The following is a 25,325-nucleotide window of genomic DNA, read 5'->3' as shown; positions in this document are numbered from 1 at the left end:
TTTTGCCGTACGTGTTAAAGAATACAGGATCGAAGTGCGCATGCACAACATGGGTTTTCCGCGTGTCGTCTGCAATGAATGGACCGTAAAAGCACTGCTTATTCTACCATTTGTTTTTAGTTGATTATGCGTAACTGCTACATTTGTCATCATAACGTCTAAACAATTGGAATAACACACATATTGCATATATAAATCACAAGAATAAAAAGTAAAAATATAAATACAAGTTTATTATTTAATAAACATTTTATTTTTGAATTTTGGCAGGGTAGGCAGTGCCTAGTTTGCCTACCCAGACCGCACGTCAGTGGAAGCTAGCATCTGAATAATAACACATCCAGTTTAATGACAAAGGCATTTGAAGGTAACACTATTGCCATCTTACTAGGGCTGCACAACTAATCTAAGAAATAATCTTGATTATAATTACCGCTGCCCAGTGGTGGACGAAGTACACATACCATGTACTTGAGTTAAATTAAAGATACTCAAGGTAAAATATTACTCAAGTAAAAGTAGAAGTGCTGCCTTTAAACATTCACTTGAGTAAAAGTACAAAAGTACTTGCCTTCAAATGTACTTAACTATCCAAGTACTATGATTTTTTATGGCCATAATGTCCTATTATAATTTGTCACAAGACTCTTGCTTAACTCAGTCTACATGAAGACTAATGTCACTCTTGGCACACCAATCTATTAATAAAATGACATTAATTAGTCAGATGTATATCTATATATATATATTTGAATTGAATACATTTTTTGTGTGTTTAATTTTGGAGGGAAGGGGACTGTTCCCATAAGGTATAATACATTTACAGTATATACTGTATATATTTTTCTTGAGTGTCTATGGTCATAATTATTAACATCCTAATGTTATGATACATTCACATAAACCTGCACAACGCCATTAAATATATTTATATATATATATATATACACACACACACGCACACATATATATATATATATATACACACACACACGCATATCACACACATACATAGAATATATATATATATATATATATATATATATATATATATATATATATATATATATATATATATATATATATTCTATGTTATGGGAGCAGCCAGTTTCCCTCCAAAATTAAACACAAAAACGTATTAATGCAGTGTTTCTGCTACTCCCCAGGAAAAAAATGCTATTATATGCAAGTCATTTTAGTACCAACATAATAAGCAATGTACATTATGCGTCAATATTTACCGATAATTGCTGCAATAATAGCTGCTGCTCTCTGCCCCGCTTAAAATCATTGGCAACGCAATTTGTTTGGAACTATTGAGAGCTACACGAATCACGTGACCGCGCGGCAGCGAGATCACTGTCGCAACCGTCTATGTTCGCAACTCTCATATTTAACGGCTCTGGGGTGCGTTTCCCGTACAACGATGTAACTTGCTGCTCCACTACCGTAGTATGATGCACTGTTGAAGAAATCAACTTGCTAGTCACGACTTTTTCCCGAAACCGTATTGTCGCAAATTGGTTGTTCAACCACGTTGGTTAATGATGTCACACATGTGGTGGAGTAAAAACTACTTTTAATGAATCTGTTTGCGATCGAATTAATGCTAGATGTTTTGCTATAAATTACGGACATGTCATCTGAGGACTATCTCATATTTTTCTCAGTTATTTGCTTTATTTCCAGATTCAATCATAGGCTCGTTCTTACGCACTAGAGCACGTTCACACATGCGCACTCTTCAAAAACGGTGCTTTAAATCTATTGACAAACTAAAAGACATAAAGGACATTTGTATGTCTTCTAAATAAAAGATACTGATTGTACTGAATGTCATCTTGCTTATTTGGCTCAAGATAATAATTTATTAAGCCCACATGTTATAATAACAAGAAACTCTGCTTCTAACCACAGGTCGAGAGCTGTCGTTCCAACCACACAACTCTGCGATGCTGTTTGCGAATGTTCGTTGGAACGATGGTTTCGGGAAACACCGACTCGTTGAACTATGATGATAACGACGGAACTTGCGACCATAGTTGGCTAACGATGCTTTTGGGAAACGCACCCCTGGTTCACGCTTAGTAGATGCCGCCAAGGCAAGTTCAAAACAAAGCGCGCGCGCTGTACTGTGATTGGTGGCTCGTTTGACCAGTTACGTTTTTATCCACTCATAAATAAAAAGGATCGACTGATTTTGAAAATGTAGTAGAGTAAAAAGTAAGATATTTGACTTTGAAATGTAGTGGAGTTAAAGTAAAAGTCTCCCCAAATTTAAATACTTCAGTAAAGTACAGATATGCAAAAAAGCTACTTAAGTACAGTAACGAATTACATTTACTTCGTTACTGTCCACCACTGCCACAGTTTTCTAAACAGAGTCTAGTCGACTAAAACGAATATCTTTGGCTGGAAAAAGATTATAACTGAGGCCACATCCACACTTTTTTTTGTTTTTGTTTGAAAAGGCATTGATTTTGCTACGTTTACATCTCTCATCCAGAATAGAATGTCGTTTTCCTCCACTGAAAATGGAGACTTTGGAAAACGCTTTCCATTACTGCACACTTTAGAAAATGATGATGTTACGAAGCTGAAAACAGAGTTTTCAAAAATAAATGAACTGTTGTGGACATGGCCTGAGGCTAACAGTCTGCCTAAAAATAATTTGTATTCCATGGAAAAATGAACATTATATTTTGAGTTTGAAACATCATGAGGGTGAGTAAATAATGACAGAATTTAAAAAAAATCTGAGAACTATCCCTGTAATGTTTCTGCAATAGGTTGTGTATTGCTGTCACTAACCATTTTCACCTAAATTGTTGCAGGTGACACACTGACCTGCAATGTTTGTGACAAATATACAAAAGGAAAAAAACTTGTCAATGATTCCATTGTCTTAGGGCCAAAAACATATATTTTAAATAGGGATGCACTGATTATTTTTGGCTGATATGATGCGATTTTAACAAAACAAATTTGGCCGTTATAATACAGATTTTTTTCCACCTACCTTATTTTTATTATTTTATTTATTATCAGATTTTTCTAGCAATAATGCAGAATATATTTTAAAATGCAGGCTGTTAGGGTTTAGTAATCGGACAAGGCCATATTGCGATTTCAATCTTAATTCAATCAATCACGCAGCATTAATGGGTATCATACCGAAGTCTCAAAAGTCAAAGGGGTGAAATCTCTATACAGTTGTGTCACTCTTGAGCGAGGTATTTCAGCACGAATCCGGCTACTTATTTACAGGCGCAAGCAGTGCTGAAATTGCACTGCATTTTCAGAATTTAAGTTTAGTCACTGTCATTCCTTTCTGAACAATCATGCCTAATTTCTATGTAAATTAGGCTTATTATAGACTGCTTCATTCTTAAAAAATGCAAAAAATTCTTTACATCGCACTGTTTTTGCCAAATGAAAGCAGGTGGTTAAATTATATTTTGTGAAAAGATATGTTTGTGCATAATTTTGATTGATCATATCTGCAGTAATTCATCAAATAATGATCCGATGATGGAGAAGAGCATTATAGCCTGGCAAATAGGCTGTTTAAGAGATGATTCAGGTGTCTGGATTACAATGATGCTGTACAGTCCCGGCAAAATATGTCAGATCACAGTGGTCCGCTGCATCTTAATTGGCCCACAAGATCAGAATTGCACCAGCAAAATGTTTTCAGCAGATATTTTGTGGGCACATTTGCACTGTTACCTGATCTGCATAATTCCTTGAATCGGTCCTGCAACTAGCGCAGTCAGAGTGTGCAAAAAACAGCGCTGCAATTCATTCTTAGTGAATTCTCTCCAAAGTGTTGAGTGTACATATTTTGGCTATTATTATTATTTCTGGATTGTGCTTTTAAATTCACAGCTGTTTTACATCGTGTGTTACTAATTTATTATAAATAAACCATCGTTTTTCATATCATAATTTTCATGCTAATAACTGATTGTTCTAATTTTGTCAATAACTGGCTGATAAATATTGGCAGCCAATATATCAGCATTCCTAACTTTAAATACAAATAATGCAATATAATATTTCATAGCAAGTACATTTTCTTCCATGTGCTTACCACAGCAAACATTTTTGGCTCTGGCCAAGTCTGAAACATGGCAGCAGGATTGTGTATTTTACCTTTCTCCATCAATCTTATCAGTCAGTGTGTGTGTGTGTGTGTGTGTGTGTGTGTTTTGCAGACAGCAGAGGGAATGATGGAGGAGAACGCAGGAATGCAGGACTGTGATGCATCTGTGCTGCATGAGAATGCGATGCTGTACGATTGTGTTTTTGTGTCCCATCAATATCAGTGACGCTGCAGATAAACTCTGCATAGTCTGTCAACCACAGCCACAACAGAAGCCGGTGACACACACACACACACACACACACACACACACACACACACACACACACACACACACACACACACACAGTGTTTGCATAACTCAGCATCTACCACACACTAACAGGGAAAAGGTTAACCATATTTATTTGCCTCATCCTAAGTGCTAATAAACTGTGAGTAGGAGACACATATCAAATGGATTGAAATGAACACACACACTTCTGCTTTTCCTTCACATGTGTTTATGTTTAATCTTTCTTCCTTAAACACACACACATATTCACCCTGAACTGTAGAGTTCACCAGTCCTTACATGGTCTGTTTACTGTGAACCTGAGCTGTCAAGTACTGTTGCATGTTTTCTCTCCAATTACTATTAGGAAGTTTTCATCTATTCTAGATGATTTTAAAGGAGGCTTTAGCCTCTCTGTGTCATACCAGACCCCCGAAAAAGTCTGCAAAATAACCCTCCAAAATCTGTCATTTGCTCTTATTTACTCTCCAGTCTTATTATTTTTTACAATTTTGCTCCTTTAGTAAACTTATCTTATTTTAGGGATTTTTTTTTTACTGGAAGGCAAGATAAGAATACAAACTAGGTAAGCAAAATTTGTCATGATGGCTTGACAAAGTCTGGTCTGAAAGATTAAACTAGTTTTAAAAGTGTGATGGTTATAAAGACATTACAGAAAGACAGATGTAAAAATTATTTCTCATATCCAGGTTTAATATTGTAAAGGTATTAAGGGAAAGGAGGAGGAGGAGGCGAGAACCGGCTTGACGATATTTAATTAAGAACTTAAATCAAAAGACACACACACATATGATGGACAGCTGCCCGTAAACGCTCTCTCTCTGTCGCACCATGTCCGCAGTCGGCCTTTATCCCTCTCAGAGTCTTGATTAGCCTGATAAGGGGCTGGGTGTGTAGAATCACAACTCGGCCCCGCCCTCCGCCCTGTCACATTCCTCCCTCATTCTCGCAGGCCGGGGAACCTCCGGCATGACGTGCACCCCCCTCTCTCTTTCCCTGGGGGAGGGCGTGCCTTATGGTCTGCCAGCAGGTCATCCCCGCCTGAGGGAAACAATAATGATTAGAATAGGGGGTACTCCCTGTAGCAGTGCAGTACCCCCAACAAAATAAATTTAAAAGAGAGGAAAAAGGCCAACACGGAGCGGCAGTGGGAGAGAGAGAGAGAAAAAAAACATTTACTCGCCGGTTCACTGATATGCCGTAGCTTGGTCCTCGGCCACTCCTCCACCCTCTAACGGATGACAGCCACACCTCCCCGGGTGGATTGGAAGCAGTCCTCCGGCCCTTGGTGGACAGACACCCTACCGCATTCTCGGGGAACAGAAATCTTAACCCCCCAGCTCCAGGAGGTCGGCTAGGAGCCCCTTCTCCCCTTGCGGTCGGCGGCCGTTCCTCCGCTTCCATTCGGCCAGGCTCCTCCGTCCCCTGGCAGATGGCCACGGCTGCTCCGTTGGGGTGGATGGTAGCGGTAAGAACGTATCCCTCCTCCTTCCCGGGTTTCGGCACCAGTATAAAGGGATTCATGGGAAAGGAGGAGGCGAGAACCAGCTTGACAGTATAAATTATATTTAATTAAGCACTTAAACCAAAGACACAAACACACACACATATGATGGACAGCTGCCCCTAAACACACTCTTTCTGTCACACCACCATCCACAGTCGGCCTTTATCCCTCTCGGAGGCTTGATTAGCCTGATAAGTGGCCGGGTATGTAGAATCATGACCCGCCCTCCGCCCTGTCACAAATATGTACTAAGCTCAAGTAAGTAATGCTGTTTTCACTGTTTCCGCTGATTTGAAGGGATTTCCCATCTAAAAAGTGGCAAAGGCAAAAAGTGGTAGGGACATGTCCCACCCCTAAATGACACCTGTGGTAGGTAGTATACTGTAGATTCATAGCATTCAGTAAGTAGTAAGTTAGTTTCCCATTCTAAACATAGCCATTGTCTTATTCTCTTTGTCTGTCATTCTAGAGCTCTTTCCATGTTCTTCAGACTTCAGATTTCTCCTCCTTACCCCCACTACATTGTTGTTACACAAATCCCTCCGCACTTTAACAGAAATGCACAGCTTCAGTAAATCACTCAATACTCAGCCCAACAAGCCCTGTGTGCCAGATTTGTGCGTGTATGTGTGTGTGTGTGTGTGTGTGTGTGTGTGTGTGTGTGTGTGTGTGTGTGTGTGTGTGTGTGTGTGTGTGTGAAAAATTCCCAACGAGGCAATCACAGCCCTTCACTGCATGGAAACTAGATTCTTTGCTGACGGCATTATTTGGCCTTTATTTCAACAGACAGTCTGCAGAATTAAACATTGTCAATTCTTGCTTTCTTGAAATTTTAATTTAGAATTTCTCGTTTTTTACAGATTTAGCCATTGGACATGTCCACACTAATATGCTTTTGTTTAAAAGTTCATTTATATTGCTACATTTACACCTCTCATGCACCCTTAAACAGCTTTTTCCTCCACCTTAAATGGAGCATTTCGAAAATGCTCTGCATTACCAGATACTTTGGAAAACATACCGTTAGGAACTGAAAATTGAGTTTTCAAATGAAAACGGATTAGTGTGGATGTCGCCATAGAGTTTTGTAATGATGTACAGTATGTAATAACTGAGCTTCGGACGTGTTTCATAATATCTGTGTCATTGCATGTGGATATCAGGCACACTAAAACGTATGTATGGACTTTTCCCATTTTTTCTGATCAGACTTTTTCACTTTTGAAACTGTTATTGTAGTCTGCAAAGTTTCAAACCCTTGTTTTAGCACAATGGTTGATTGACTGGTGAATTGGCGATCCTACGCATGAGAAGTATCAGGACAGATGCTATGTGCAATGTGCATGAAATGTAAGTAGTGCAATACTCTAACAAATGTCCAGTCAACCAAAAATGCAAGCAGCTGAAAACTGCATCACACACTGGTGATATCTATCTTTGGGGTGGAAGAGAATAATCTGTCAGCACCCTCTTAATGTTTGTCCCTCATCAGTCAACACTAAGAAGGCCTATAACTCCTTGAGAAATCAATCCATTAGCATTCCCATTCATCTCAATGGCAGTTAAGATGGTGTAGTTACAGCATCTAAAGTAAGGACTAACTGTGCTGTTTGGATGAAATCTCTTTTAATGGAGTCATTATTCTAACTACTGATCAATGAAGGATTCATCATGAGATTCAGACTAATAACAGGCTTCTATAGCCCTCTTTTGCCATAAATAAAGCTGCTGCTACACAATCACACATACACTCACAGACACATTATACCCCGGGGCTCTCTTATCTCAATACCTGCCAAATAGATAAAGCCCATGTGGGCAGTAGTGGTTCTGTATCCTTCGATTCATCAGTTGTGACCAACCAAAGTCAGACAGTAAGTGACAATCCAAAGCTTCCTCTGGGATTCTAAACACATCTGTGTGGTCAATACACCTCTATATATCCCACACGTTCTACTCCTGGTGGTCAAGTCAATCAAGCTGATTGTGGAAAAGAGAAAGTGAGATGACAGTTTGACAGTCTGACGAATGCACTGTACCTTGTGGAGACCTCCTGAGGAAAATTCTTCAAGAATGAACCCTTTTCACAGATTGTAATTATGCATTTCCGTCTTAATTTAGCAGCGTAAATCTAGCTAACTATTTTATATTTTTTTTATAATTTCAAGGACTAGTTGAATATGAAAATTATCTCATCATTTACTCACCTTCATGCCATTGCAGATGTGTATGACTTTATTTCTTCTGCTGAAAACTACGATTTGTAGAAGAATATCTCAGCTCTGTAGGTCCAAACAACGCAAGGGAACGGGTACCAAAATTGTGAAGCTCCGAAAGACAAATAAAGGCAGGGTAAAGTTATAAGAATCCATATCTTCAGAAGCGATATGATAGGGGTAGGTGTTCAATATTTAAAGCAATATTTCACCCAAAAATAAACATTATCTTATGATTAACTCACCTTTAAGCAATCCATGGAAGCGCAGTGTAGTTCTAGCGGGAAGACTAGCAGCTGTACATCATCACATCATTAGCTGGGTATCTCCTAGCCAATCGCATGTAAGCCATTGCTTTATAAGTCTGCGCACAATCTATCACATTGCTGTTTCAATGTGCTAAACACAGGCAACCTCCACCACCCCACCACCACCAGTTGAGCCCTGTCCCGCACGGGGTTAGGCTCCTCGACCTTGCCTCCTATCTCCGGCAGGACATGACGGTTCCAGGCACAACTCCCTCGGACCGCCGGACTCAAGCCTGCGTGTCTTCCCGATAGAACTGATGTGTATGACTTTACTTCTTCAGCAGAACCGAAATTAAGATTTTTATAAGCACATTTCAGCTCTGTTTGTCCAGACAATGCAAGGAAATGGGTGCCATCGGGCTGCTGATTTGATAGTCCAAAAGTCATATTTAGGCAACATAAAAGTACTCCACATGAATCCAGTCGATTAATGAATGTCTTCTGAAGCAAATCAATAGGTTTATGCTTTATTAACTTTTAAAAAACGCTTCCTGCTACCAGTCAACCCATCACAGAGCTATTGCTTGATGTAAGCATGATTGTGCGTTCACATGAGAAGACAGAAGTGTGAGCTTTTTATACAACAGAGGAACGAACGTCATGCGAGAGTTAGTTCATTTCAAACAGGAAAACAACGTAAAAACAAAATTCTTATCGATTTGTTTCTTACACAAACCTATCGATTTGCTTCAAAAGATATTAAATGATTGACTGGAGTCATGTGGATTACTTTTATGCTGCCAAAATATCACTTTTGGACCATCAAACGTAGCCAGTAGCCTCACGGCACCCATTCAGTTTCATTGTCTGGACAAACAGAGCTGAAATGTGCTTATAAAAATCTTCATCTCGGTTCTGCCGATATAACAAAAGACATACACATCTGGGATAGCTTAAATGTGTATAACTCATGAGAGAATTATCATTTTGGAGTGAACTAATCTTTCAAGTTCTTTTTTTACCTTTATTTCTCCTCCCTGCCCAGTAGGTGGCGATATGCATGAAGAACGATTCACCCAAAACAAAAGAAGAATGTAAAAATGAAAGTTGAGATTTACAGTAAAAATATTACTTAAATATTGATCTGTTTCTCATCCACACCTATTGTATTGCTTCTGAAAATATGGATTTACATCAGTCACTTATGAGAATTTACTTAATTTAGGATGCTGCCTTAAAAGGCAGCTGCCTATGTAGTCAGTAGACTGCAAGGTAGCTCATAAGTTGTGGAACAGAGACATTATTTAACACCTCTCCCACACACGCTCTCCCACTCTTTCCTAGTTTTTTTCTTCTTCTTTGCATCTGTTACGCTCAGAGTTTGTGTCTGTGAGGAGGCAAACTGCCAGATCTCACAGCTGCCAGAAAGAGAGGGAACGTAAATTGTTGTGCAACTGGAATGCAGTCAAAAGTCAGTTCCTCAGGCATCTGTGATGTCACACGTAGGCATCTGTGTCACTGCTGCGACAAACCTTAACTCTGACCAGCCGGTCACTCTTTTTAGTGTAAACACACTGGGAAATCTCAAGTGACTATGTCAATATCCAAAAGCCTGTTAACGGTCCCCGACAGTTAAATTTTGGTTTACAATCTCTCTTTACACAAAAAAGGCAGGATATCTTTTTCATAAGCTTTTATGGTAGGGGCTCCATTTCTATGTAGAACACACATTTGGTGCCTTGATCTTGTACTTTCAATTAACTGTATTTTGACCAGAGTTGGAAAGTAACAAATGACAACTACTCTCATTACAGTTCTATCGGGAAGACACGCAGACTTGAGTGAAGTTTAAGATGCCATTTATTTGCTAAATGTAAAACAGAAAGCAATGTCTCTCTCTTTGGCGTAGGCCCTGTCTGGCGGTCCGAGGGAGTTGTGCCTGGAACCGTCATGTCCTGCCGGAGATAGGAGGCAGGGTCGAGGAGCCTAACCCCTTGTGGGATGGAGCTCAACTGGTGGTGGTGGGGTGGTGGAGGTTGCTCTGTTAGCACACTGAAACAGCAATGTGATAGATTGTGCGCAGACTTATAAAGCAATGGCTTACATGCGATTGGCTAAGAATTACCCAGCTAATGATGTGATGATGTACAGCTGCTAGTCTTCCCGCTAGAACTACACTGCGCTTCAATTGCTTGAGTATTTTAGTTTATATATATACTTTTCTACCTTTTTTAGTATAAATAAATAATAGTAAGTTTACTTTGACTTGAGTTGTTTAAAAATGAAGAATTCAACTTTGCTACGGTTATTTTTTCAGCACATTACAAGTGCAAAAAAACCAAACATAATATTTCAGCATTTTTGGGAAGAAGAAATCTGCAAGTTATGAGCGCTAAATCTGTTAATAAACTAAAATGCACGGCAGGACGGAAGCCCACAGGGCACTGCGTCATGAGCACAGCAGCTTGCATAAACTGCCGCCGGCGTCATATTTTCTCTAGCTTCTCATAGACTCTCTGACCTGTCACTATACAATAACTGTATTACTGCAATGTTTTGCATATTTCCTTTTATTCTGGAAAGGATCCATTTATTCAGGAAAAAGGGAACTGTCTGAACACGTTTAACCACTGATCAAACTTGTTTTAATGTAGGCAATGTTTTAACTGTCAAACATTAACACAATGTAGTTTGACATATACAGTATTTGGGATATCTTGTTTACGAGCTACTATATGCCTAAAACAAACTTTAGAAATACCTTAGACAGATACAATGCCAATAGTCTTGGAAATTAATGGGGACTCTGACTTGACATAAATATCCCCGAAATTCAACAGTTGATAACAGTTTGCTTTATAATCTCATTCCATATTTGGATAATGCAATATTATATAGAGGATACATTTTCTCCTCTATAATATTGCATTATATTAGTTTTGTACAGTATGTTAAGTTAATAACCAAAATACTTGGACATACGTGAATAAGAATAAACCTGATATAGGAATGTGTTTCAGTCACAATGCACATTATGTAGTTAAGAGACATGTAGAATGTTCCAAATGGATATTTGTATTTAAATAAATGTTTTAAAAGATTAAAAGAATTCTCTTGCTGCAATGCAGGTCTTTGGCATTTAGAAGCTGCTAGTTTAGGACCTGTGGAGAGTCTGTTTCCAGAGACTGTGATTTATTTGTCTTTTTGTTGTGCATGTGGTCATCCACTTTCCTCTCAATCCTGGTTAGAGATTCTTTATTTTAAAACAGTAATGCATGGAATAGCCTTCATCTCTCTAAAACAATAGACTTTGGAAGAAAATAGAATTTCAGGAGAAATCTTTTTGCCTATTTTTAAAACCAAAATTTGACTTGCTAAGTGTAAAGGAACTCAATACCTCAGCAAATGGGGAAAAAACCCACTGCATTGTGATTTCCGCACGATAACGCAACCATTTTCAACTTTTCTAATAATACTTCTTGAGTACCAAATTAGCACTTTAGAATGCTTTTGTAAGGAATAGGTGACAGTATATGTTTGTCAGCACCAATAAATACCACAAAAACCATAATAATAATTTGCAATTAATGATTTTGACAGTATTTTGATCAATTTAATGCATCCTTGGTGAAAGGAAGCATCAGTTTCTTTCAAGAACAGTCTTTGTGATCTAAAAATGGAAGTGTACATACTACATATATATTATATTCATAATATAACTTGTAATGTAATTAGGCTACTTGAGTAGTTTTTCGGCAAACTACTTAATCGAGTCATAATATTTCTCAGTACTTCTACTTGTACTCAAGTGTATTTCTTCAGTAGCAGTACTTTTACTGTAAAAAACTAAATCTGTACACTTTCCACCACTGAGTTTGACTGACCTTACTTTGTTAAGGTGCAGATGTGTATGGTAACAAAGTACAAAAACTGTACTTTGTTACTGTACTTAAGTCATTTTTTGTTATATTTCTACTTGAGTATGCATATTTCACAATGTGACTTACACCTTTGCTTCACTACTTTGCTTTTGCAACTGAACACACCACACACACACACACACACACACACACACACACACATGCACACACACAAAACAGCTGCAAAGATAAACTGCATCTGACTCATGATAGTGATGTCTGATATTCTATGTTCCAATAAAATTGCATTGGTTTGATTTTACTAATGGAAATGACATTTGGAAGCTATGAAGGAGGGAAACAAAAATTGTATTTCAAAGCTATCATATGATTTCACAAGATTTGGGATATAGTGCATGACTCATATGGACTACCAAAATGATCATTTTATGGTACTTTTTGTATTTTTTAAAGCTTGACCGGGTGAACATTCTGCAAGTTTTGTAATTCCATGGAAGAAAGAAAGTGACATGAGTTTGGAACAACATGAGGAGGAGTAAATGATGACAGAAATTAAATGTTCTTTAAAAGCTCTTTAAATATCTTAACATGAGTAACATTAAAGACAATCATATGTATACAACATGACATTTAGACGTCCTGTGTGCAAAAGATTACTGAGACTTTAAAACCTATGCTCACACACTAAAATCAATTGACAACAAATATTTTACATTTTACAATTAATACTTCAGTCACTTGCATCATTCTGACGTAATAAAAACAGTGCTGACGTCTTTTCCAAACACAAAGTATGTAGTGACATGCAGGCGAAATGAAAATGCAAATAAATCAACAGAAGTATGTTTAAATTATGAGCGACTATCTCTCTTTGCATCCATCTAGGGCCTGGAAGTGAACTGTAGTGGAAACTAATTTTCCCTCTCTGGCCGTATGCATCCAACATTGTGATGTACAGTCTGTGTGACAGGCAGTATTGTTTTGACAGCACTTACAGAAGCGTACGTTCTTTTCCATACAATGACAGTTCATAGTGACCAAGACTGTGAAGATGCAAAAAGAACCAATGAAACAGCGTAAAAGTAGTCCATTAAACTTGTGCTCTGTATTTCAAGTCTTCTGAAGCCATATGATAGCTAAGTGTGAGATAAAAACCAAAAATGTCAGTAATTATTCACTGATAATCTTCAGACCGTTGTTTGCCTTGAATTCAAATACGGCACTTTTAGATGCATTGCATCAGGTTTAGCGTCATTGTTTTTCACATGTAACCGAACACTGCATACCAGTTTGAATATTCGGAATGGAGAATGATATTTGAGATTTTCAGAGAAGAATAACTTAAACGTAAGCCTGTTCCTCATACAAACAGTGCCGGGGAGTAACTAACTAAATGTAGCGACGCAACAAACTTAACTACATTTAAGAGAAGCATGACAGTAGCTCAGCTACTTGTACAATATTGCAGCCTTTCCATTATCAAGCAACATTTTCCAACGAGTAACATTGTAGCATCAAATAACGCTACATATGTCGCATTGTATTGCGAACGCAGAAATAGAGCCAAGGCAGTAATTACAGTCTCACCTAAACCGTCCTTTCTCTCTCATATGTTGTCAATGCTTGGTGAGTTGATGCGGCTCGCCAATCACATTAATCTGACCCTCAGACTGATTTATGTAAAATCACATCAGAGTCTGAAACATCTGAGCGCTCTGTGCACAAATCTAGGTGAGTTTAACAACACTCACGGCGGCACATGCCACAGCATCAGTTTCATCAGAAGTGATCCGTGGTTCAGTTCCGGACAGAAGTGTGCATGTTTGAACTTGTCTGGGCATTGTTCGTTGTTGTTGTTACTCTGCTCTCCAAAGCATGAACCAGCAACTTTTAGGTGAGCACATTCTATCACGTCTTGTTCAATCAAATGTATTTCTGCTAATTGCTTAGCTGATGGGTGCAGTCAAAATTACAGACATGAAAAAAATACCTCACAGCTGTTACAGAAGTGATGTCAGCTCATATGCACAACCATTTTTGTTTAGGTAGTATTTACATTAAGTGTAAATAGCAACAAAAATATCTTCTTTGCACTAGATGCTTTTAGCAGCAGATACAGTTTGCACCCCTAATTAAATACTAACATAAAGTAGAGTGGCATCAATGCAGAATGTTTATTGTGTTTATTTAGAGTCCCACAGACACTATACACCAACCCCTATCCCTAAAATGGCATGTTAAGAGTGGAGACAGGAGACAGGATGGGAAAATGGGACAAAAGGTGGAATCGAACCCGGGTAGTCCACACTAGAAAAACACATTCACACTCATTACACACCACGCCACTGCAGCAACACTAAGGATGCAATTTGTCAAATTTCTGTTTCTATCAGACAATTGGAGAGCAAAAAGCCACGCTGTGGCAGGTGCAAATAGTCAATGCACAGAAAGCTTTTTCTTCATTCTTCAACTGTTAAACGTGCGTCACACAGGAGCACAGATAGACCCCAGGTGGTGCTCAAGCACCTGTCTTTTTGGTCTCTTTGGCCTGGTTTTTATATAATGGCATCAATTCTCAATTAAAAGTGTGTTGTAATGCCCGACAACTGCATTTGGGTTCTAATTCTGCGAGACGCCTGAGCCCCTCCCCTCCCTCTTCGACTTCCCTTGTCACAGCCACCAAAGTTAACGCATGCAAATCGAGTGCCCTGCAGAGCAGCATCCATGTCTCCCTGACCTGACTTCATTGGTGACAGCCAGGTAACAACAGGGTTTGCCCTAAGCTTCGACATTGTTTGTCACTGTTGTGAAATTAAACCACTATTTAAACATCTCAATACAGCCCTCCATTAAGCTTAACAACAAGCAAGCTGCTCTGGGGTTGCCGTAAAATAGCATTGTGACGCCGTCATCAATGAAACACAAGTGAACTCCAGTAGTCTAGTTCCTTTGTCAGGCAACTGAAAATAATAAATATGCATTATGTGATTAATAGTCAATCATATTTGGATATCAGAAACATTAGCCGACCTATCACGTCACAAGAAAATGTGCAAATATATGATTTGTCCACTGTTTATATGCTCAAACTGATAAGCAAAAGATGTAGCCTAGTAAATTATCGATTCTTACACTTGTGACACAAAATGTACTGGTAATTTTTGGCAAGCCAACTGATTGTCATATCAATAGTCCAGGGCCTTTACAAGCTCAGATTTGTAAGTTGATTTTAATTTTAAAAGCAGAAGATCCTGCTCCATTCATCTTAGTAAACAGAACATACTTAACCTTATTTGTTGCAACTGAACATAGGCCTACTTTGTATTTTGGAGGGTAGATTGGTTGGTTTATTCTTTTATTTATTCAGAGAACAGCCTTTTTCAATTTTGTGTAAAGATTTGTTGATTTTGAATGGTTATTTATTGTTTAGACCATTAGAACATGCACAATGTGGCATTGTTTTCTTTGTTGTTCTCTGTTCTTGTGATAAATGTAGAAATAGAAGACTTTCCCATTAATTACCTAGACTGTGGCCGACCGTCACAGTTTCATAATCAACCCAATTTTTTTTACATTTCTCATAATAACATAAATGATCTTGTGGCAGGGCAGAGGGCAGGGCCAGGTTGTTATTATACACACCCGGTCCCTTATCAGGATATTTATGCCTATGAAAGGGATAAAGGCCGATGGCAGACGGTGGTGCGACGAGAGAGAGATCGTTTACGGACATGTCCGTCGTGTGTGTTGTTCTCCTTTGTTTAAGTTTATAATTACAATATTATTTATATTGACAAGCCGGTTCTCCGATACACCGTCGCATGGTCCTCGATCACTTCTCCACCCTCTCAGGCGGACGACAGCCGCTTCTCCCCGGGTGGACCGGAGTCAGACTCACGTCCCCCGGATGTCAGAATGCCCCTCCGCGTTCTCGGCAACTCGTGGGGACACTCCTCTACCCCTGGCGGTCGGGGAGACACTTCCCTCCTCCCCTCACGCATGGCGGTCTTCCTTCGACCCCTCCGCGTTTCTGGGGGGATGGCAGATTAAATTACTACTAGAGCACAAAATTGTTTACCAGAGCACAAGGTTCTTCATAGATCTCTTAATTTTGCTCTCAAAGTGCACCAGATTTATGCATTTAACTTTAAAATGTATAAAATGTTCTTACGGGACCTGAACCTCTACGCATGCAGATATCCTGATGCTGTTTGGTTCTATATACAGATGTGTGTCAGTGTTCTCAATCCCAAACTTAATCAAATCAGTTTGTTCTCTGTTTACTAATGATTATCTGCACAAGTATCTGGCTCCTGCACAAATGCACCATATGTTCAGGACAAGGAAAGGTTAATCTTCCCCTCAGTGAATGGGAGGATAATAGAGACAAAGGAACAACACATATTGTTCTTTTTTTAGTTTGACATTTATTGTATGTAAAAAGACAGTTCTGCATTAGATAGCCATTGCTTCCTTATGTGGGTTGATATGGTCAAAGATATGGACTTCACCAGATATAAATGCTCTTCCTTAGTTTTCATAAATAATAACCCTACATTGTGTTTTTATATTCAAAGTAAAGTTAATCAAAACCCATTTGTTAGATGAGGGTGTGAGGTCATGTTTGTTCTTCAGCAAGATCTTAAGAAGGAATGTATGACCTTAAAAATGTTAATTGAATATCCCTGACTATTTTAATGTATTATTAACTTGTTAATGTTTTAGTTACAATGAAAGTGTAACTAAAAAACAAAGTTGAGTTTTCATCTGGATAATCTAGCCCCTGCAAGAAAGAAGTTGAAGAGCCCTGCCGTATACAGTAGTATAAGCCCTCAAATATATCCATTCATTTTTAAATAAACAGAGGTTGTGAACAAAAGCAGTCTCAGAGAATCATTCATTTACCATCTTTAATACTAATAAGGAGAGCACCTTTTTTTCTTCCACTTCAAACACTGTATGCAGTGCTGAGAAATCCAAATAAATTTAGTGAAACGGTTCTTTCAGACAGTTCATGTAAATGAACCGGTTACGAGAAACGATCTACTTATATATTTAGTGTTGGAAACTTTGATTCATTTTAGTGAGTTTGTTCATTCAGATGGTTCTTCTAAATTAACTAGTTTACAAGTGGCATTCAACTGATCACAATGTATATTCAGGACATTAATAACTTGAAAAATGTTACAATTTGAACAAAATATTCCGAACTTCTTAAACTACTTCAAATATTTCTCATTAAAAAATCCTCCACGTGCAGCTATGACAGCTTTGCAGATCCTTGACATTCTAGCTGTCAGTTTGTCCAGATACCTTACAGTCTAGATGATCCCACAAAAGCTCAATGGGGTTAAGATCCATAACACTCTTTTCCAATTATCTGTTGTCCAATGTCTGTGTTTCTTTGCCCACTCAAACCTTTTCTTTTTGTTTTTCTGTTTCAAAAGTGTCTTTTTCTTTTAAATTCTTCCCATAAGGCCTCCTGAGTCTTCTCTTTACTGTTGCACATGAAACTGGTGTTGAGCGGGTAGAATTCAATGAAGCTGTCAGCGGAGGACATGTGAGGCGTCTATTTCTCAAACTAGAGACTCTGATGTACTTATCCTCTTGTTTAGTTGTACATCTGGTCTTCCACATCTCTTTCTGTCCTTGATAGAGCCAGTTGTGCTTTGTCTTTGAAGACTGTAGTGTACACCTTTGGATGAAATCTTCAGTTTGGCAATTTCAAGCATTGTATCGCCTTCATTCCTCAAAACAATGCTTGACTGAGTTTCTAGAGAATGCGGTTTATTTTTTTGCCATTTTGACCTAAAATGTATCTTAAGACATGCCAGTCTATTGCATACTGTAGCAACTCAAAAACAAACACAAAGACAATGTTAAGCTTCATTTAATTAACCAAATCGCATTCAACTGTGTTTGATGTAATGGCAAGTGATTTTCTAGTACCAAATTAACAATTTATCACGATTACTCAAGGATAAGATGTTGGACTAATGGCTGCTGTCTAGATTTGATCAAAAAGGACTTTTTTCAAATAGTGATGGTGCTGTTTTTTACATCAGTAATGTCCTGACTATACATTGTGATCAGTTGAATGCCACTTTGGTGAATTAAATGACCATTTTCCTTCTGAAACGTAAATGTACATTATTCCAAACATTTGGCCACCAGTGTATATGTTCAAGTTAACGTTGTCACCCTAGTTGTTTTAAATACACTGAAATTGCTTTATTTTTAGCTAACCTTTTGTTAGTAAAGTAGTTTAGCTACTTTAAGTTAGGACGCTTTATTCACAGATATAAGATGATGTTTTCTTAGGCTTGAATCTTTCAACAGGAGGGGATGGGTGGGTAAAGTACTACAGTCAATTATTCAATGTGTACATAAGACATTCTATAACAAAGTACAATAATGAGTATTTCAGCTGTTTGAATCAAATTCCATATTGCAAAAACAAGCCTAACCCTTGTTTCATAAAGAATATCTTTACGCCTTTCAAAAGTTCACAGAGGTTTTGTTGCTTTAAGGGCCCTTTGCGAGCACAACAAGAGGAAATATAAGATTAATCGTTCTGAATTTCATACAGTAAAGTATTTCGGATTTCAATTTTAGACAAATGTTTCTGACATGCCAAAACATAACACTGTAATAAATATTGGGGTGAGAAATGTGTTATTATTGTTATGTTGGCTGCCTTGCTGTCTACTCCCTACAAAGGAAGCTGATTTCTAAGGCCGCATCCTAACTGAAATGGAGTTGGAACGATCAATAGGCAGCTCTATGTGTCATAAAAATTTAGCTCCATAGCTTAATTGATACTTTTCAGGATTGAATTCTTTATAAAATCAACTCTTCTTTCACTTCATATGCCATCTTAAAATAATTATTTTGACAAAAATGTTCCAATTGCCTTGGAAAGTGAAGGATACACTGCTGCTCTAGTGTGGATGAGAGGTGTAAACGTAGCAAAATCAATGAGTTTTCAAACAAAATATATATATATTTGTGTGGAAGTGGCCTTAAATGAAGGCATAGAACAACTTTCAGGTGAGAAGTGGGATGTCTGCTTCCCAAATTGACAGCTCCATTCAATTTTGGATCAGAGCCATAAATAAGATCATAAAGGCCTTGTGGTTGAGGTTTTTTTTTTTACATCTTCTTTTGTATTAAAGTTATGTGTAGTGATGTATGTATCATTGCTATGTGTTTAGAAAGAGGAGATGTTTAACTAAAAAGAAAAAAATATTGGTTTAGTTTGCACCATTACATCCTAATAAAAGTCAACATAACAGATGTCCACTCTGTAATGGGACGCAGGATATGTAACTATTTAAAAGTGAACATAGTTTTCTTTTAACTCTCATATCGCCTGAAAGATCAGCTGTCCTTTGTTCAATAATGCTCAGTGATTCCAAAAATGTAGGTCACGCACAGCCTCAAGTGGATTTTAGAAAACATTTATTGCTGAAAAATGATAAAAAAGACACTATAAATAGTTACATTTATTATTAATATTAATAATCAGAATAAACTATTATTTTGTCTAGTAATATAGTGCATTGTCCTAACTGTAAGCTATTTATGGTCACCAAGCAATTAATCAATTTAGGATACATTTGGGTTTTTTCAACTCAGAATTTAGAGTCTGAACTATCTATGATGTAACTATGATGTAAACACTGACACTGTGACTGTTGGAAATACAGCGTTCCTGTAGTTTCCATTTATCTGCCTGTCATCGTGCACTCTGTATTTGGATCCAGTGCCAAACCTGCAATACACTATCATTAGAAGAGATGACAGCAGGTTATACAAAGTTATACACTCTCTTCCAAACCTTAGAGAGCTGCACCGCCGTCTATTTTTTCATTGGCAGCTTTAAGGCTGCATCCTAATCAATTTGGAGCACTCTACATAGACAGCGACTCCATGCAAATAGCACGATATGTCTTTCGACTACGTCTGCCTAATATCATAAGATGACATTACTAAATAATATTTGAAATACCATCAAAGGAAATGTGTATTTGATTGACATATGTCGTTCTATTTAATAAATTAACTTCCATCTCATGTACCATGGTGGAAGAATAATTTATTTACCCGAAATTTTCCCCAAAGTCTTTAAAATTGAGCCAAACATCAATCTATAATTTATATTTAGAAGTCAATTTTTAATTTACATTTATGCATTTGGCAGACGCTTTTATCCAAAGCGACTTACAGAGCACTTATTACAGGGACAATCCCACCGGAGCAACCTGGAGTTAAGTGCCTTACTCAAGGACACAATGGTGGTGGCCGTGGGGTTTGAAACAGCAACCTTCTGATTAACAGCCCTGTGCTTTAGCCACTACGCCACCACCACCACAACACGCCACCATACAGAACTTATGTATGGAAATACATATCAGGAAATAAACAGACATATAATTTGTTTGATTTAATAATGCAATTATTATTGTTTTTTTTTCAGAAGAATCTTGTGAATGAAATAATGAAATTACCCTGTTGTGACTATTTTGGATTTCTTTTCATTGCAATTCAGTAAATTCCTCTTCCTGTTATTTTAATTCCTATTCAACATCCTGTACAAATCGACCAATTCAATACAAATCTCACTGAAATGAAACTCATGAAATGAAAGGCAATTCTTGAATTCCAAAATTTGCCCAATCCTGTTGAAAGCACATTTCATTACTTTCACAACTACACTGGAATTTAAGTGTCACACATCACAAGACATACTTTAGATGAATCACTCCATTATGTGTCAATTACTAGTAAATGATGTGTTCTGAAATATGCATTATGAAGAGGCTGGTTTGTATGTGTAATCATGTTTAGAACATATTGCACGTGGTTTTTGAATGACTGTAAAACGTTCTCTCTATATGACGGGTGATTGAAGGGGAAGAATTTGAAAAATAAGAAGACTGACACATCATTCCCAAATAAGAGTAAATAGCCACAGAAGTAAATAGGGTCAATTTTGGTTTCATGTTGACTATAAACCATTCACAGGTTGACAAATGTGTTGAAGGAGTTTTTAGGAAATAGGAAAGAAAGTCTGGGAAAAATGTTGAGGTCTCCATTACTTCCTGTTTTATGACACAACTGCACAAAGCTGCATGGGATATGTGTTTGTGTGTGTGTAGTGTGTGTGTGTGCGTGTGTGTGTGTGTGCATGTGCATGTGTGTGTGCGTGTTTGTGGCTGTGCCCTCATCCTCACACAGGTGCAGTGAGATCACTTCCTCTTTGCTGGGACTGTTTCCGTGGCAGCAGCCTTTTCCTGTCCCAGAGAGAGATCAGGAAACACATCCTTATCCAGCAGGAGTTGAATGTACGGGGTCAGATGAGAGATCAACAGACTGTTTTTGTGTTTATTGTGAATATACATGTATGTGTTTTTTTCTGTCTGTGTTCTGTTTGTGAGGCTTTATTTGTCTGCATAGTTTTGTGGGTGTTTTGTTGTCATATGTGGACATTTATATGTTTAAATGTCTGTGTATTTAAATACATTTTGTCATGGGTCATAAAGGTGGAATAATAAATTGTTAATGTTAAGGTTAGGGCTAGATGGCGTCAGCCTTTCAACAATATTTGATACAAAGGCACAGTTTGGCACTGTGGAAAAGTAAAGTCGTTTAAATATTTTTTACAGTTGTCTACTAACTATGTCCTACTGTGTATGAAAATGCATCACAGGAGGTTTATATAATTTTTGTCATTTTTTCTTAAAATCAAGACAATTCGCACCACTGTGTCATTTCCATCACATTTCAAATTCTATATTGTGTTTTAGAATTCTGTGCTGGAAATGACACTGTTGGAAATTAGTGTTGAAGAAACACCCATATCAATATTAATTATTTTTATATTTTTTTTCTTACCTGAGCAAAATAGGATGCTGTGGGTGGTTGCCAGGGTATTCCTTTGTGGTTGCTAATGTGTTCTGAGTAGGTTTTTCGAGCATTATATGGTTAATATGGTGCTGTTAGGTGGTTTCCAGGGTTTGCGCAAAGTCAAAAAAGACCAACCCAAAGTCTCTATGATACATTAGTCCCTAGATATAGTCTTCAATGTAAATCAAAGGGATTTGTTTTGGTTTTTATGCAAATTTTTTTCAACTGCTAAGTTTCTGATTCCATAGAAAAGTAATAGCAGAGCAATGTTTGTAATAGTGATGCTTGTCTCGGCAAACACCGATGATATGATTTTAAGTAGAATTACTCAAAGCAAAGTTAAGAGATTGTTTGCTATAGTTGTAAATGGCCTTGTCATAGTTCACTGCCCTGAGCCCAATCCATCAGTCATCAAACAGGAAATCCTCTTCTGACAGGAACTGACACAGCCCACATGTCAATGAAACAGGAAATGCAGCCCATGTGCAATATATTAATTCGATAATTCATAATCGGACGTCAAGCACAGGTAATACAAATATAACCAATTATCTAATACAGCAACTCTACTGATCACACAGTCTGAATAATGGGAAACGAAAAAGACTCTAGACACTTGATAACCTGTATAGCCACAGATAACTGTGTCTTTGAGGAACATCCCTAAAGGAATGTACACACACACACACACACACACACACACACACACTTAAAGGTAAGAGCCAGGGGGGATGATGTCATATGACAGATGACACATTTTCCACGGAATCAAATGGGAAATGACAGAGTTGGTGAGTTTTGTTTCAACATGCCACACTCTTACACAATGGTCGTTTCTACAGTTTGATGCATCAGATAATTTCAAATAGTTTCAAAGTGTGCATGCCACCAGCACTTCACTCCAATAAAATCATACCTATGTCCTGTAGATAGTAGATTCCAGGGGGGATGGGATCTCCTGTAATCTAGTACGACAAGCAAGTATAACCACCCATTTTTATACCATAATCAATGGAAACATACATATATTGTTTGTGATCAAATCACTTAGTAGACTTTTCTGTGTAAAGAAAACACAGAAAAACCTTATTGTCATGACAATGTAATGCCTTCTAGTGCTTCCTCTAGTGCTTTTAGATTTTAGTGCTGCCTTTGACATGATAGATCACAATATTCTCTTGAATAGACTGGAGAATTATGTTGCCATTTGTGTACTTGAATTAGCATGGTTTAGTTCCTATTTAGTAGACCACTACCATTTTGTCTGTGTAAACGATTAATTATCAAATCAAGCAAAAGTTAAGTATGGGGTGCCACAGAGATCAGTTTTAGGGCCTCTAATTTTCTCCTTGTATATGCTTCCCCTGGGAGATATTATCAGGAATCATGGAAAAAGTTTTCTCTGTTATGCCGATGATACCCAACTTTATATTTCTTCAAAACCTGCCGAAATTTCACAATGCTCCAAATTAGCAGAAAGTATCAATGAAATCAAAGATTGGATGGCCAGAAATTTCCTTCTACTCAAGTCCAACAAAACAGAGGAACTAATTATTGGACAACAAACCTATAAAAATAAGATGCTAAAATATCATTTGACTTTCGATGGATGTACTGTTACATCGTCTTCAACAGCGAAGAACTTAGGTGTTATATTTTATACCACTATGTCATTTGAAAATCAAATTTCCAGAGTTTGTAGAACAGCATTCTTCCACTTAAGAAATATTGCTAATTTACAACACATGCTCTCTGTTGCTGATGCCGAAAAACCCAGAACATTCCTTTAACCTTTGGTCTTTAACTCGTCTCACTCTGTTAATGGTACATACATACTGTAAATTTGACAGTACCTCAAATAATGCAGCTTGGTAGGACGATGCATGCTATTCTTTTTCTATACAAGGTTTGCCGTTTGAGATGTGTTGAGATGTCTGTTTATAAGTGGTAGGTGAGGTGGTAAGGTTCCTGTAGGTCTGGGAATGATGTACATGATCTTTCATCTTAAGGAGGATGGGCACAAACACACTTCTCTTATCCATGTCTGTCATTTACACTGGCATGTGTGGAATGAACAGAGACAGACAGGGCTCAGATGTGCTCACTGTTAGATAAACAGACAGATTAATTGACTGTCTTGGCTTTGATTCTAATGCTGCTCGTTTTAATGTCAACAACACTGACGTGCACAGAACGGGGGCAGCAGAGGCCCAAGCCCCTGCCCCTTTCCTTCACAAATCTATAGGTGCCCTTTTGGTCATTCAGAAACAGGGGAGAAATTTTAATAATTTAAAAACAGTAACAGTAATTATGTGTTATTATGAGATTTTTTTGTAAATCACGGGCGCATTAAAGAAAATGAAGCGTAGGTGCCTTTAAGAGCACAAGCTACAGCAGATTCCGGCAAGACTACGGCTGATTCCAATCGCAAGTGATCCTCCCTATGCCCTATACTCACTCTGAACTGCAGAGCCCTTGAAGTGGGTATTCTGGGTGAAGTGGGTAAAAATGGCATTACTTTATGAATGTACCCTTCACTAACAGTCTTGTAAACGCAGTCTCTTCGGACTTGAGTTGAGCACAATAATCCTCTGGGAGTAAGCTGAACAGCGCGAGCAGCTCCTCGTGAACTAGGAGAACTTTGCCCTGATAATCAACTCACTCAGATACTACAGTATATAACACATTAAAGTGGTAGATAACACTTATGGTTGAAAAAACCATATGTGAAATGTCCTTCGCTACTATTCAGAGCCGGATTTGATGACACGCGGACTGTGATAAAGGCCTATATGGCACCAACTCCCTAGGGGGGCACCGATCTCACCTCGCGCTCAGACTTTCTTATCGTGCCTTCATACTGTGCACCTAGTTACCATGGTAATGCTATGGTACTGAATGATTGATGATGTTCAAATTTCATGATACTGTCATGGTACTCCAAGGTACTTTAAAAAATACCATGGTTTTACTATGACACATGTCATAAACATGGGGTTATCACAGACCATGTGTGAAAATAAATAAATAAACAAGTGTATTACAATGGTGCTTTTCGTGAGAAATATAACAGAATAGGCTATAATTTGTGATAAATGAAAAATGGAACAATTATGTACCTTATTATATATACAAGAAAATGTTTAAATACTCAAAAAGCAAAG

The sequence above is a fragment of the Xyrauchen texanus genome, chromosome 20 (assembly GCF_025860055.1).
Source record: "Xyrauchen texanus isolate HMW12.3.18 chromosome 20, RBS_HiC_50CHRs, whole genome shotgun sequence".
Lineage (NCBI taxonomy): Eukaryota > Metazoa > Chordata > Actinopteri > Cypriniformes > Catostomidae > Xyrauchen > Xyrauchen texanus.
The sequence above is the reverse complement of the archived record's forward strand: the minus strand, read 5'-3'. Positions refer to the sequence as shown.